We start from the raw sequence: 13,249 nt of genomic DNA, 5'->3' as shown, positions 1-13,249 counted from the left end.
TGCGATCCTAGAGCTGATGTAATTCTCCACAATGCTGGGTGCTTCAAATGTTTTGCTGCTGGAAAACTGTGCCGAGGGAAAGTGATGAGAGCAGCTTGCTGTCACTCATGTAAATCCTGCCCCTGTTTACTGAGGTTTCAGGATCAAAGGAAAGAGTGAGAGTAGGAGGGCTGCGTGGGGAGACATGAAATAAAGGAAAAGGTTGCAGCGCTGAGTCAGTGTAGGAGTGCTTAAGATACTGACAAGTTAATAGTGTATTCTTGTGGGTGATACATTTAACACTGGGGTTGAAGAGTTCATAGAAGTTGAGCTTAAAAATATACAAACAGCAAATTATCATCTTCTCAAGTACAACTCTACCAAAAAGAAATATATATTTCCTTTCTTACCGATTTTTGTCTGTACTTCCTTTGTCAAAGCAAAACAAGTGCAGACTTGCATTTGGTACATTTGAGGAAATTGGAAAAATTGTTGGATTTTAATATCTAACAAAGATGACCCAAGTACAGACAAAAGTAGCCTTTAAATTGATGTCTTATTTAGATCTGGGAGATACAGGTGACAAAATGCACAGCTGCCCAAAAGGAAAATTAAAATCTATTCTAAATTAAAAAAAAAAAACATCTTTCTGATTATCATGACTTTTAGAAAAATATTGTGTGGACTGACAAGACAGAAGTGGAACTTTTTGTAGAGTTTTCCAAAGAGATCTAAAGTACCGTATTGTCCACCTCTGAATTGCTAAGAGAAACATAAAACAAAATGAAGCTTTCAAAGTGACCTAGTCAAAGTCCAGAGTTATTTCTAATAGACTCATTTCTAGCTACTGCAAATGCTTCGGTGTCAGTTGTTGCAGACAAACAGTGGCACAAAAACTAATCAGGTTCAAGCGGGATTACTTTTTCACATAAAGTCATGGATCTAAATGGCGCTTTTCCACAAATTAATCCTTTTTCAAAAACTACATCTCATATTTACTCAGGTTCTCATTGTCTGGTTTCAACATAGATTTGATAAGACATTCAAGTGTGACAAAAACAAAGACAAAATCTGTGAAGGTTCTGATATTGTCTCATCACAGTAGCAACTGCTCAGCTCCTAAGGACTATGGAAGGAGATTTAATCTATGCTCAGTACCTGATTTCATCTTATTTTTTCAAATGTCTTGTCTTTTTCAAGTTCATCCTGTAGGACAACACCCCCCTCCTTTCTCGTTTCATGTGGCGTGCAGATTTCATCCGCCTGCAGCTAAAAGTTAAGAGGGTGACTGAAGAAAAAAAAAGATGAGGAAAAGGTTTACTGTCTGCAGTGTCTGACAACCTCTCCCGACGGGGCTCTTTAATCATCCATGCTTCATTAACTGGGTATCTGTTATTATTTTGCAGCTCTCTTTTGAAGGGTTGAGGTAGAGGTCTATTTGGCAATAATCAATTTTCCTGTAGCACAAGAGTGGCATTTATATTAGGCCTAGATCAGTAATATGTGATAAAGCGTTTGGATCAAAGCAGATTAGAGGGTGTTTGCAATATGACAAGACTTTTAACCACAGTTATATGCAAATAACAAAGAGGGGTTTTATTATTATAAACATATCCTCGGAACAAATAGGTTCTGTTATTTAAATTAGATCATAAACTGAACTGCATATGTTTGTTTATAGAAAACAAATGACTTTGGGAAGTATACTGCAACCGGGGTTATAGTCTACAATATGATGGTTAAAAGCTACTGCTTAACTCAATGCTTTATATGAGCAAAATAACCATACATGTTTATATGTTAGAGGAGAAAAAAACACAAAGAACTTAAATTAAATCTCTATTTGTTTATTGTGATAATATACTGCTGCACTGCAGCACAGCTACCTGTCGGAGGAAGTTACAAAAGCAGACCCTTAAAACAAAAACAAAACAAAAAAATGTTGCTTTTGCTTTTAGGGGATATGGGATTTTTTTTAAACCAATGAATAGACTCCTGTCAGTATTTGCATAATTTGGACAATGGCAGATCTGAAAAGGTAAAGTAATAACCTTACTTCAGCTAGTCCTCGGTTACAGATATTTTTCGTTAGGTTCATGAAAGGTCTGACTTAAACTTGGACTCACTGATTCAAAGTTCTGTTAAAAGAAGAATGTCAAATCCTCCTGTCTGATTGTTTTGACCTGACCACAACCCCAACCCTACGTCGAAGTACTATGAAGTGTACCAAACTGGAAATGTTTCACATTTCTGAAAAGCAATTACATGAAACAGTTTAAAATAAATACTGAATTAGGATTTATTTTATTAGAAAGCAAATGTGAGATTTGCATAGTTTGAAATGTCTGTGGATTTTAATGTTGTGTCAACTGAGAACTTGGCTGCGTGTTTTGAAAAATACTTGCTTCATGCATGAAGGACCTCAGTGTTTTCATCACATCAGGAAATACAACTGGTCAATTGAGTGATTACCATAACATGACTCCATTTACTTTGAATAAATTCACATTTCTGAGGCCCTGAGTTTATCTGCTTTGTCAAAATGCCTTAATTACTCTTTTCATCTTGACCAGATTCCTAAAGCAGATTTCACACCCATTCTGTAACAGTTTGTGACATTACATCTTCAAACTTCCATGTGTTTCAGTGGAAATTTATGAGACAAACCAACACAAAGCAGTGGAGAATTGTAAAGCTGAAGGAAAATGATGTATGTTTTACAAGAACATCAACAAACACAAGTCTGAAAAGTGTGACATGCATTTGTACTTAGTGTCCAAGTTAAAAGAGACTGCTGAAGACAAATGGTTGCACTGTAACTTTTCATAGGTATGAAAGTCAAGGGAGCTGAATACAGAGCGCATACATACACCACAGTTTTTAGACTGATTTGAAAAACCGATTCACAGTTCCCTAAAACTTTCATATTGACTCCCCCTGTTATAATCTTATTGATTAAGCCCGTTTCCACACATTGTGAACTTGGTTAATACATAAAACTATTCCTCGTATATTTTTGTTCATCCGCTGAAACAACTTGAAAGCATGTTTATGTCTTTCATGCTCTCCACTTTGATCTCCTCAGACCATTTACCACTGAGTAACGCGCGCTGCCTATGATCCACGTTACACATTACAACCACCGATCTTCACGGCTGGCTCTCAACCAATGTATCATGACAGGCAATTGACTCCGTGTGATCGCGCATGTTCCTCTTGCTGAACTGTGCAGATACGATCAGAGCTGGGCCGCAGATGTGAGCCAGGGAAATGATGGCAGTTTACTGGAGTTGAATTGTGCCCTGGAGAGAAGGAAGTGTAGTTTTTCTATCAGATGGAAAGATCAGAGGAGACAGATAATTCAGTTATCACATCTTCAGTGATTATGGCGACAGGACACAGTTTGTTGATAAGGATCTGCCTGTGTCTTGGAGGCTCTGTTCTCTTATTAGGGAACAAGGGAAGTGAGTTCTTTTTTTTAATCATGTCTCACTTCCTGTTTCACCTCGGTTAATCTGGTTTAATTTTTACATCTTTTAATTAGGATGAAACTACAAACTGCTTTCCTAATTCGTCAACAAAATGCCCCTCACTTTTCAAATTGTCTTCTGAGAACTTCTTGGGATGAAAAAATTGCCTTGCTTCCTTCATATTTGTTTGAATCCCTTCCCATCTTTGTTTGGCTAATATAAATTGATTTATGCAGACGAGAAGACATGAATGAAGCTTAAGAGAAGACAAAAGTCATTTTATGCAAAGGGAACTTTTTCTAGCCAAACTAGATAATCTCCCAATTTCATTTATTCAATTTTCCTTTAAACTCTACTCCAAAAATGAATTCTGCTAATTATTATTATTATTTTATTTATTTATTTATTTGCCTATGCCAATAACTATATGCAGCATATTTGCTTTATTATTTTAGATATTTGTGTGTGGAAATCATAAAATAATTTCCTTTTCTCTTTGGCAAGGAGTGGCCTCCATGGATCTTGTTTGTCCAGAATTTCCCTCAGCAGCTTGATTAGATTGAGATCTAAGGAATTTGGAAGCAAAGCCAATGCATCAGTTTTGTTTTTGAGCTCCCCAGTTTCTCAACAATTTTGCTTTGTGGTCAAACACATTATCCTGTTAAAAGAGGCCAAAGCCATTAGGCAGTATGTATTCCACTCTTACTGGTCTATGCAACAAACTGTAAATGTTACAGCTGATCATTTTGCCTATAGCTAAAACCAAATGTTTATATGCTGCATAAATGAACACTTAAGCTTTTTTGTTTGTATGACAGAACCCAAGATTTGCAAAATCCAGAATGATTAGTCAGAAAAATGTGTTTTAGGAGAAAATTTCTTTCTTTGCTCCTTTGCATTGCATTTTGTCATGTCCTCTCCCTCCTCTGTACATTGACCTTCCTGGTCTCATTATTCTCCACTGGTTCCTTCTGTTGCACCCTGTTGTTACTTTTCCATCCTGTTAGACTGCAGTTTTGCCTGTTTTCCATTAATTATAAACTCAATCACAATTCCGTTCTCCAGTCTGCATTTTTGGTTCTGCCACAATATGACACAATGTCTTAATTTCTTGCTCTTTGCCTTTGTATTTTTCTCTGTGTTGTACAACCAATACTCATCTTTACTCTCATGTCATTTTGGCCCTCCAGATTTCATCTTGTGCTGATAAATTACCGCTGACAGCAAATGTGCACTGCGTACTGGTTAACAGTGACTGTATTTGTTACAGTGCATACCCCACAACGGACTACAAACAGTTCTCCCAAGCTCATATCAACAAACAAACTGTGCTGTGCTGAGCATGCTGGGAAACTTTACCCGACCAACCATCCATGACACGCTACAATAAACAACTAAAGCTTTGGTTACTACAAAGTCCCCTTCCTGCATAAAGACAAGAACACAAACGGAGAACATACACGATTTACCAAGTGATCTTTTTCCCATGAATAAGCAATTGCAATGTGTTGCTTTTTTCTTTTAAAGAGCATGAAACAGAGAACAGTCTGTGTCACATTTAAGAAACTAATGACTTTATACATGGGACAAACATACATAAAGTCTCCAACATATTTTCCACAGGAATGGGTCTAGAGGCACTCTGTAAAAAACAACGGCAATGGTATTTGTCTATTAGCAAACCATAGTATGTCACTTTTTACAGTGTCTCTACCTTAATTAATATCAATATATCAGGACCATTTATTAACTGCTTTACGAAGGCAGCGTTAGTTGTGTCCTTAGATTCTTGTTTGGAAAGTGTGACTTTAATATGCACCAACTGTGTTTTACAGCAGCATAGACTACACAGTGACACTCGTAACAGCACACACATAACGTGGAACGTCCATCTGGCAAAGCTCAAACACAGAGCCTCTTGAACTGGTGCACATTTTGTCACATCACATCCACAATGGTTTCAATTCATTTTCTATTGGATTTGGCAAATTACTACAAATTAATGATAATGGTCAAATGGAAGGAAAATGAAAAATGCTTTACATTTTACTCAAATATGTGCACCTATATTTAGTACCCTTTACGAAACACCATGATCCATGGCACTGTCATGCTGTGGGAATAGTCTTCTTCAGCAGGAATAAGAAGGTCAGTCAGGATTGATTTAATGTTTATTAGTGCTAAATGAGGGCAGTCCTGACATAAAAGCTTTGCATGGGCTGGCTTTCAAATGGTTTTACAAATAAAAATATGATTCTAAATCCCTTGGGAAAATACAGACTAATTACCAACTATCCTGTTGTTTTAAATTTTACCCTGTCAAGCTGATATAAATTCTTGGTCACAGTAAGTTAGTGATTCAAAACACATTGAGTTCTCTAAAAATTATAAACTGCTTTTCAGACTGCTGAGGGAACTTTCAATGAGATAGTAAGACATGTTTTAGTGTAACAAATAATGAACATCAAGTACTACAAACTAGTGGTCCCCCAAAACTTTTAGTTATGCCAATTCTGTGATAAGTCAAAAGCCATGTCCTGTTCAAAGCACTTTAATGCTTTTGCAGTCTATTCCTCTCACACCCATTAGAGTAAAATCCCTCACATTTGTAGTCTCAGGCTTCTTGATGTTTGATTTATTCCCACACTTCCCCTTGTAGCCTGAAGATGAATGGCCACCCAGTCCATCAGGCAAATATTGAGGGTGCTGCATCTCTGGGCCTAATGTATTCTTTAGCAAGATACTCGGTTGTTGATGATGTTTGCAATAGTCGGTCCTTTGAAAGTCTCTCACTGTTGAGTTCTTTCAGACCCCAGGCTGGCGGACGGTTTCTGTTTGGAGAGCGTTGCAGATCAGTGGGTGGCATCACAAATCTCAGACCACAGAGTCTTTCCTGTTTCTTTTACTCCCTTTAGCCATAGAGATCATTTGTTTTCAGGTTTCCTTCCACGAGGAGCTCAAAGGAGGACAACCACTTGTAGATTTATTAGCTGCAGCATATCTGTCTTGTTTTATGGAAGCCCTGCTGGTGCTAATTAATTGTGTGCTTGCTTGTTCTAGTCTATAATTTTTAAAATAAAGGTCAAGTGGTTGAGTTACTCCACACATCTCTTACCAGGACATTCATCTCAAACATGTGAATATTAAATATTATCTTTTTTAAATTGTAAATCATAAAGGGAATGTAGGCACTGCCTACGTGGCAATGAGGTTGTAAAATATGACCAATTTCTATTTTTTGATAATTAAAGGGAGGTTCCTTAAAGTATGTTGCTGGGATGAGGGAGGGGAGTTAATAGTCAGATAAACCTCCCAGTATGGCAGATTTTTAGCAATTTGAAACAATTTAGAGTCAATCACTTCATATCTGTGGGATACAATGCTATGAATGTCAACAGTTTCAGAGGACAACATTTTTTGTTATTTTTCTTTATCATGCATTTTATTATGATGCACAATTTAATTGGTTTAGACTGAAGAAATACCCTTAAACACTTATTGGGGTAAAGATTGGCAAACCACAGATCCACCAGGATAATTTTCAATCAAAAAACGATGGGAAGAGAATAGTCTAAGGAACAACACATATTTTATGAACAAACACATTTGTTCTTTATTTAAGTTGGGCAAAACAAAATCAAAGCTCTTTCTAGCCTAGCCTTGTCATAATTAGTAAAACTTTAAGTCAAGTCCTGATAAATCCTCAGAAATCCCCATATTGTAGCATTTGTGTATAATACTTGCCAGAAACCTCACAAGAAAAAGTTCTGCAGAGATGATGTGTTAAGAACAAGCTGAAAGAACAAAATGATGTCATTTTGATCTTGCAGCCCAAGAGAGAGAACACATTTCTGTTGTGTATGTATAGAACAAAACCTGACAAAGGATTAACATTACATTGAATGGCTGAGACTCAGACTTCAAAGGTTTACTTCACTTTTGATTAAATTAGAGTGGACTGATGAATTACAACCAATGTGGATTGATCTAAAAAGCAGCTTTGACCAATACAAGTTAACGAGGTAAGATCGACAGATTCGCTAAGAAAATAGCAGCAGTTTGTTGTGAATTTCTTTACATGTAATCTTGTTTAATATGGCACATCACAGGGATATGAACATAACATTCTGAGTTGTATTACTATGAATTGTAGAGTTTTCTTTTTATGTATAAAGTTGCTGCTGTATGTTTGAGGGACGTCCATTTGAAATGACCCCAAAGAGCTAAAGTCTGGTACAAACCATCTTTTTGATTAATGCTCCTGCACATGGTCCCTGTTAAAAATATATACCACCTAAATTAAACTAAGTTAAAGAGTTAAAATCTGTTAAAACAAGGGGTCTGTCCTTGTTCTACAAAATTACTTTAAAATGGCATCAGATTTTAACTAGGAGTCATGACTAATAACTTCAGTGAGAGTCACTTTAAAATAAGATGTTTAACATAAAAAAAGTAAAGGTAAGGGTAATATATATGGTATCCAATGGACCTCTGCACAAATCATCTATTTTAGTAATTGGTAAATCTGAGCTGTATTTCATGTTATTTTATTACAAGCACTCCTGAGTTCCCACAAATCATGTTGCATGCGCAAACAATTCAGAGGCTTTGTCAGAGCAAATTTAGGATGCACAGCATGAATAACTCCATCCGGGAAGCATTATGTTTTCCTCAGAATGCAGACAAATTATGTGCACATGAGTGTAATTTGAAAGAGATAATGGTTGGCATGCTGCTCACTCCAAGCTGGCAGCATTCCCCTTGGTTTTTCCCTTACATCAGTCTTCCTACTGTATGTTTGGGTATTTTAATTTTTCCACATTTGCAACCAGTTTCCAGCTGCAAGAACATGAAGTTTTCACTGTGATCACTTTCAGAGAGAAAGAAGGAAATCAATTGTGCCAAGTTGTGAAAGTGTTCCTCAAAGTTTATGTATTGTTGTTGCAGGGGAGTGGAGTGTTCTCTGAGTTGCTGCAGAGCTCAGTCTTGTGAGGCCTCCGGTGTAATTAGCTGGCGCTGCAGTTGCACACACCTGGACAGATTAGCACCACGCTGGCTCACTAAATAGATATTTCCAAACAAACTGCTGATATCTGAACCTCTGTGCGAGTTTCCTCCATGTTAAAAATAAAGAAAACAGGTGCTTCTCTAGCAATTCCCAGCTAACAGCTTGTTTCAGATTTTATTATCTGTTCTTGGTTTTATAATAGGCAGCAACTGTCCTGTCCGATTAGGCATGCTCAGCGGCATCCGCCCCCCTGACTCACTTCACCCCCGGCCAAACCCCATTCGATTCCTATTTAATAACAGGAGCAGAATGAGGTTCCCAACAACCTTAACTTTTTTTTTATTACTTTCTCTCTTTGTGCTTGAGCAGGAGCAGAAAAGCCCTCTCAGATTTAACCCATTATGTGCTCTAGTGTTCCCTTTTAGTGTTGTTTTTACACCTTTACTTCGTATTTTGTGATTTATACTTCAGTTCAGTGACTCTTATGAGCAGTATATAATATTTTATATAGTTGTTGTCTGGTTGAACAAAGCAAAAAAAAAAAAAATGCTCTCCACAAATACTTATTTTCCATTTTTAAACTTGTGATTGGTGTATATTCACCAGTAGATGTCATATCATGCTATTAGGAGAGCAGGGTTATGGCACATGCTACAAAAAACAAGACAATCGTTATACAGTTCTGCCTCTCAATTATTAGTGCGAGAGGGGCCAAGGTAAAAGTAGATCTCAACACCGATGTAAAAAGAAAAAAAAAAAAACATTATGAGTTATGAAAATAGAAGAGTCTTTAAATCCTTGCATTGGGTGGTTTATTTCATTGCTTATTCTACTTTCAGGAAATGAAAGTAGAACAAAAATCAATAAAATAAAAATACTGCATTTTATAGATTTTTGTTCTTACCTTACTCTTGTGGATGTAGTCACTCCACATGTTTCTTTCTCATCAATGGTTTGACACAGGAAAGTCTTTGATTGTGTACATTTTGCACTATTATTATACTATGCAATTAATAGGATAATAATTAATCCCTTTTTTTCATTTTCTTTTTCTTTTTTTAGGAAAACCTAACTTAAAAAATCCTGAACTGTAACTAAAAAGCAAAAAAAAAAAAAAAAATGCTTCTGTCATGTAAAAATATAATTTTTTTGTAGATACAAACAATAATTGATGTTTTAAAAAAATCAAATGAAACAAATCCAAATTAATATCTTTCAAAACAAATTTCAGCCAGTCAGAGCTTCAAACATTTTTTTTAGTATCCAGATTAAAAATATATATATCAAGCCTTCGCAATGGGAGTAAAAATGCACTATCATGCAAAAAAAAAAAAAAAAATTTTTTTTCTACATTCAGGCAAAAAAAAACATGGAAGAGAAAAAAAAAAAAAAAAAAACCTCAAATTCCTTGTACTATTAGTCATTGTTTCTGTGCAGCTGCTTAGACAGAAGAAGTGCTAAAACCTTTTCTTCTTTCTACATTTTTTTTTTGTTGTCAAAAGTATCGTGAGCATGAGGGGCTCGAGAGCCAAACGGGGCTCTGAAGCAAACAGTTCCACTTTTCTTTTTATTCATCTATTCCACCCATCACAAACAAAACAAATCTGAATGAGTCAAAATTATATTTAGCAGGTCAGACCTCAAAGAAATCCAGAAAAGCTTGATGACCACAACTCACAAACTCTAAAGATGATACATAACCAAGCAATTAAAACTTTGGACAGAAAACCTGTTAGATTTCATTAATACCATGTTCTCCATATGATAAACTTTGACAACTTAGTTAAATATGTTAATGTATCATTATTCTTAAAATGTTTGAAAGGTCAGGCCTTTCGGATGCTCATTGATCTCATAGTTTCTGTCAGATCTGTTGGTTTAGGAACTTGTGGTGCATCCAAACATCTTTTTCCATGCAAACCTTTCCTATGTGGAATTCCTTACCTAAGAACCTGAAATTGATTCCAGACTGGCACATTTTTAGGTTAAGATTGAAGGCGTTTCTAAAAGAAGTCATGGATAACAGCCAGCTCATGATGGCTCCATGATGGCTCTTGTTTCATTACGGTCTGTTTTAAGTTAATTTTAGGATTTGTGCTATGTATGGCATCTTATCTTTCTGTGCTGTTTTATTGTCTTTTAAATTGTTTTTAAAGGCCCTTCTGGGGATGTGCACCGCGAAATAGCTAAGCCTATTAATGTTATAGAGTTCTGTTTTTGCTTAGACTTAACACTTGCTCTCATGCAAATAAACAAACAAAAAGAAAGGATAAAATAAGGCAACAAGTCAGAAAACATATGTCTAGCAACAACAAATGGAAAGCTAACACTTAGCATAGTTTGTTCAAAAGTTTTTCTCTTCATTTCCACACACCAAAAATGTGACCCTGAACTTGTTTCCTGTAAATAGGACAAGCGCTGCATATGCTTTCTCCTCATTTTGTCATTTCACTGAGAGGGTGGGTTATGCAAGCCTTCTTTCACTGCTAATTCCATCAAAGCTTTGGGAACAGTTCTAATTGGGCGTCTCTATTTTTGGTTGTCTTCCAGCCGTGTTTTGCTGCCTTTGAGAAGAGGCAGCGCAGCGAATGTAAAGCTGTGCGATAACAGGGCCATTCGCCACAGTACTGAGTTTGACCCTGCAACCAGCCTCCATGACGGATGTGAGATGATTCTTAGCCCTCCAGCTCAGCACGACACACTCAGCACAACTCGCACACTCTCTTCGAAACTCTCTCCATTTTTCTGTCCCACTCACTCACTCACTCTCTCTTTCTCTCTCTTGCTCAGTCTCTGTTACTCTTCAGATCGACTTCGTGCAGTATGCTATTTAAAGCTGCTGCCATAACCGCCCACGGCTGCTTTAAGAAGTGGTGACTCACCTAAACAGATAGCCCAGTACACTGTGGGCATGTGTGCAAGAGACATGGGACGTTATATTGTCTCTACTTTAGGTCTACTGTGCCTGGGCCTTTTCTGCTTAGTGACAAGTACCACTACGTGTACACACACCCACGCTTGTGCACATCTGTTCACTTAATATCACGGTAGCATGTATTATGCTAGTGATATCCTAAAAATGTCCTGTAATAAAAACAATATATTGAAATTCACATACAAAATTATTACATTTATATTTCTTTCCTTTGTGATAGGACATTTATTAGATGTGCAGCTGTAAAAGTACAAATTTAGACTGCATGTCAGGAAGGACTAGACTTGTTTCAAACGGGAAACAAACGGTGCGATACGTATGGTATATTTTGTATTTGTGGCTGGCGCTCACAGGCACTTTTTCACTGCTATGGTTTTCAGATTCCCATCCTCCCTGCTCTGCATTATTAAATAAATCTTAAATAATTCAATCACTTTTGGATCAAATAAATACTTATTTTGCAATTTGATCCAGCAAATAGCTGCTACTTAGATAACTGTCTAAATTTATTTAGAGATAGAGAAATGATTCTCCTGTCCTGATTGGTTGTGTGTGATCTGAACACTGTGTACAGGACAGAGACTTTTCTAAAGGACCAATGCTTCTACATCCCATAAGTCCTAAATGAGTGCTTTTGTCATCATTTGTATTTTCTTACAGTTCAATGGATTGATTTCACTTAGCTTCGAGTTCAACGGCTATAGTATTATTTTCACCAGCATGCCAATACTAGCTGCAAATTCATACAGTACGTCGACAGGCAAATTCAGAGAAGCGACATTTTTTTCATACCATATCTGAGTGATGATAGGCGAAATCTAAGTCCCTGTGATGATGCTGCTGTGTTGTGGCGCACAAGGACCCACTTGTGTGCGTCGACCCGTTAGTCATGCTTTGATGCACAGTTTAAAGAGGACTCCTGGAAGCCTGCCTCCTGCACATGCGCAAGCCAACTCACAGATGGAAAAGTTATACTTTTTTTCACATTTCGAAAAAAAGGACACAGTCTCTCTGAGCATCTAAGAAAATGCCTCTCCGCGCTTTTCGGATTTTTCAGACATTCAAGATGGCATTGGCTTTTGCTGCAACGGCGTGGACGTGCTTAAGAGTAATACTCAGTAAGAGTTTTAGAAATTGCAAGGATTATTATGTAGAGTTTTGTCATGAAATTGACCAGAGTTTAGAAAAGATTCCAACATTTTATTAGTGATTAGTTAAGACCATTAGTAATTGTTGGAGTTTTACCTGACACAAACTAAATCTTTTTTCTTTATCTGTTGATTAATAAAGTTACAGTCAATGAAAAATAATTTCTAAAAATATAATTAACAGCAATCAAAATAATGAAGTAAAAAGGAAACTTGTGCTTTAAACTGGTGGTCAAATTCTTTGACTCAGAATAATCAATATGTTTTGTAAGCATTTCTATGTTATTATTATGAATTTGTTTTTCACTATTATTGATTAGAAAAAGTAAAGTTTTAGTAAAAACTTTAGTCAAACTATTTTTATAAAAACTAAAAAGATCTTAAAAGCAAGAAAAGCACAAACTCTTAAAAGTGAATTAAAAAAAACATCAAACTATTATTCACTTGAGTTTTTTTTTTTTTTTTCGACATGTCCGAAGATTGTTTTTAGTTTCCTTTTAGTAATCTTTTCCCATTTAATTCTGCTATTTTTACATTGCAAATGAAGTTACATTTAATATCATAATGGATGTTATTTATTAGATTATGTCAACTTCTCAGCATTCATTTTTCTTCAACATAAATCAGCGGCGAAGAGTTAACTAATGAAGCTTTGAAATGCTAAAAAGAAGACCATAAATTGAAAGAGCGAGCTCAAGTTGACAGGTCG

Source organism: Poecilia latipinna, unplaced genomic scaffold (genome assembly GCF_001443285.1).
Source record: "Poecilia latipinna isolate Pla-1442-1.1 unplaced genomic scaffold, P_latipinna-1.0 Scaffold93, whole genome shotgun sequence".
Classification (NCBI taxonomy): Eukaryota; Metazoa; Chordata; class Actinopteri; order Cyprinodontiformes; family Poeciliidae; genus Poecilia; species Poecilia latipinna.
Note: the sequence above shows the minus strand (reverse complement) of the source record.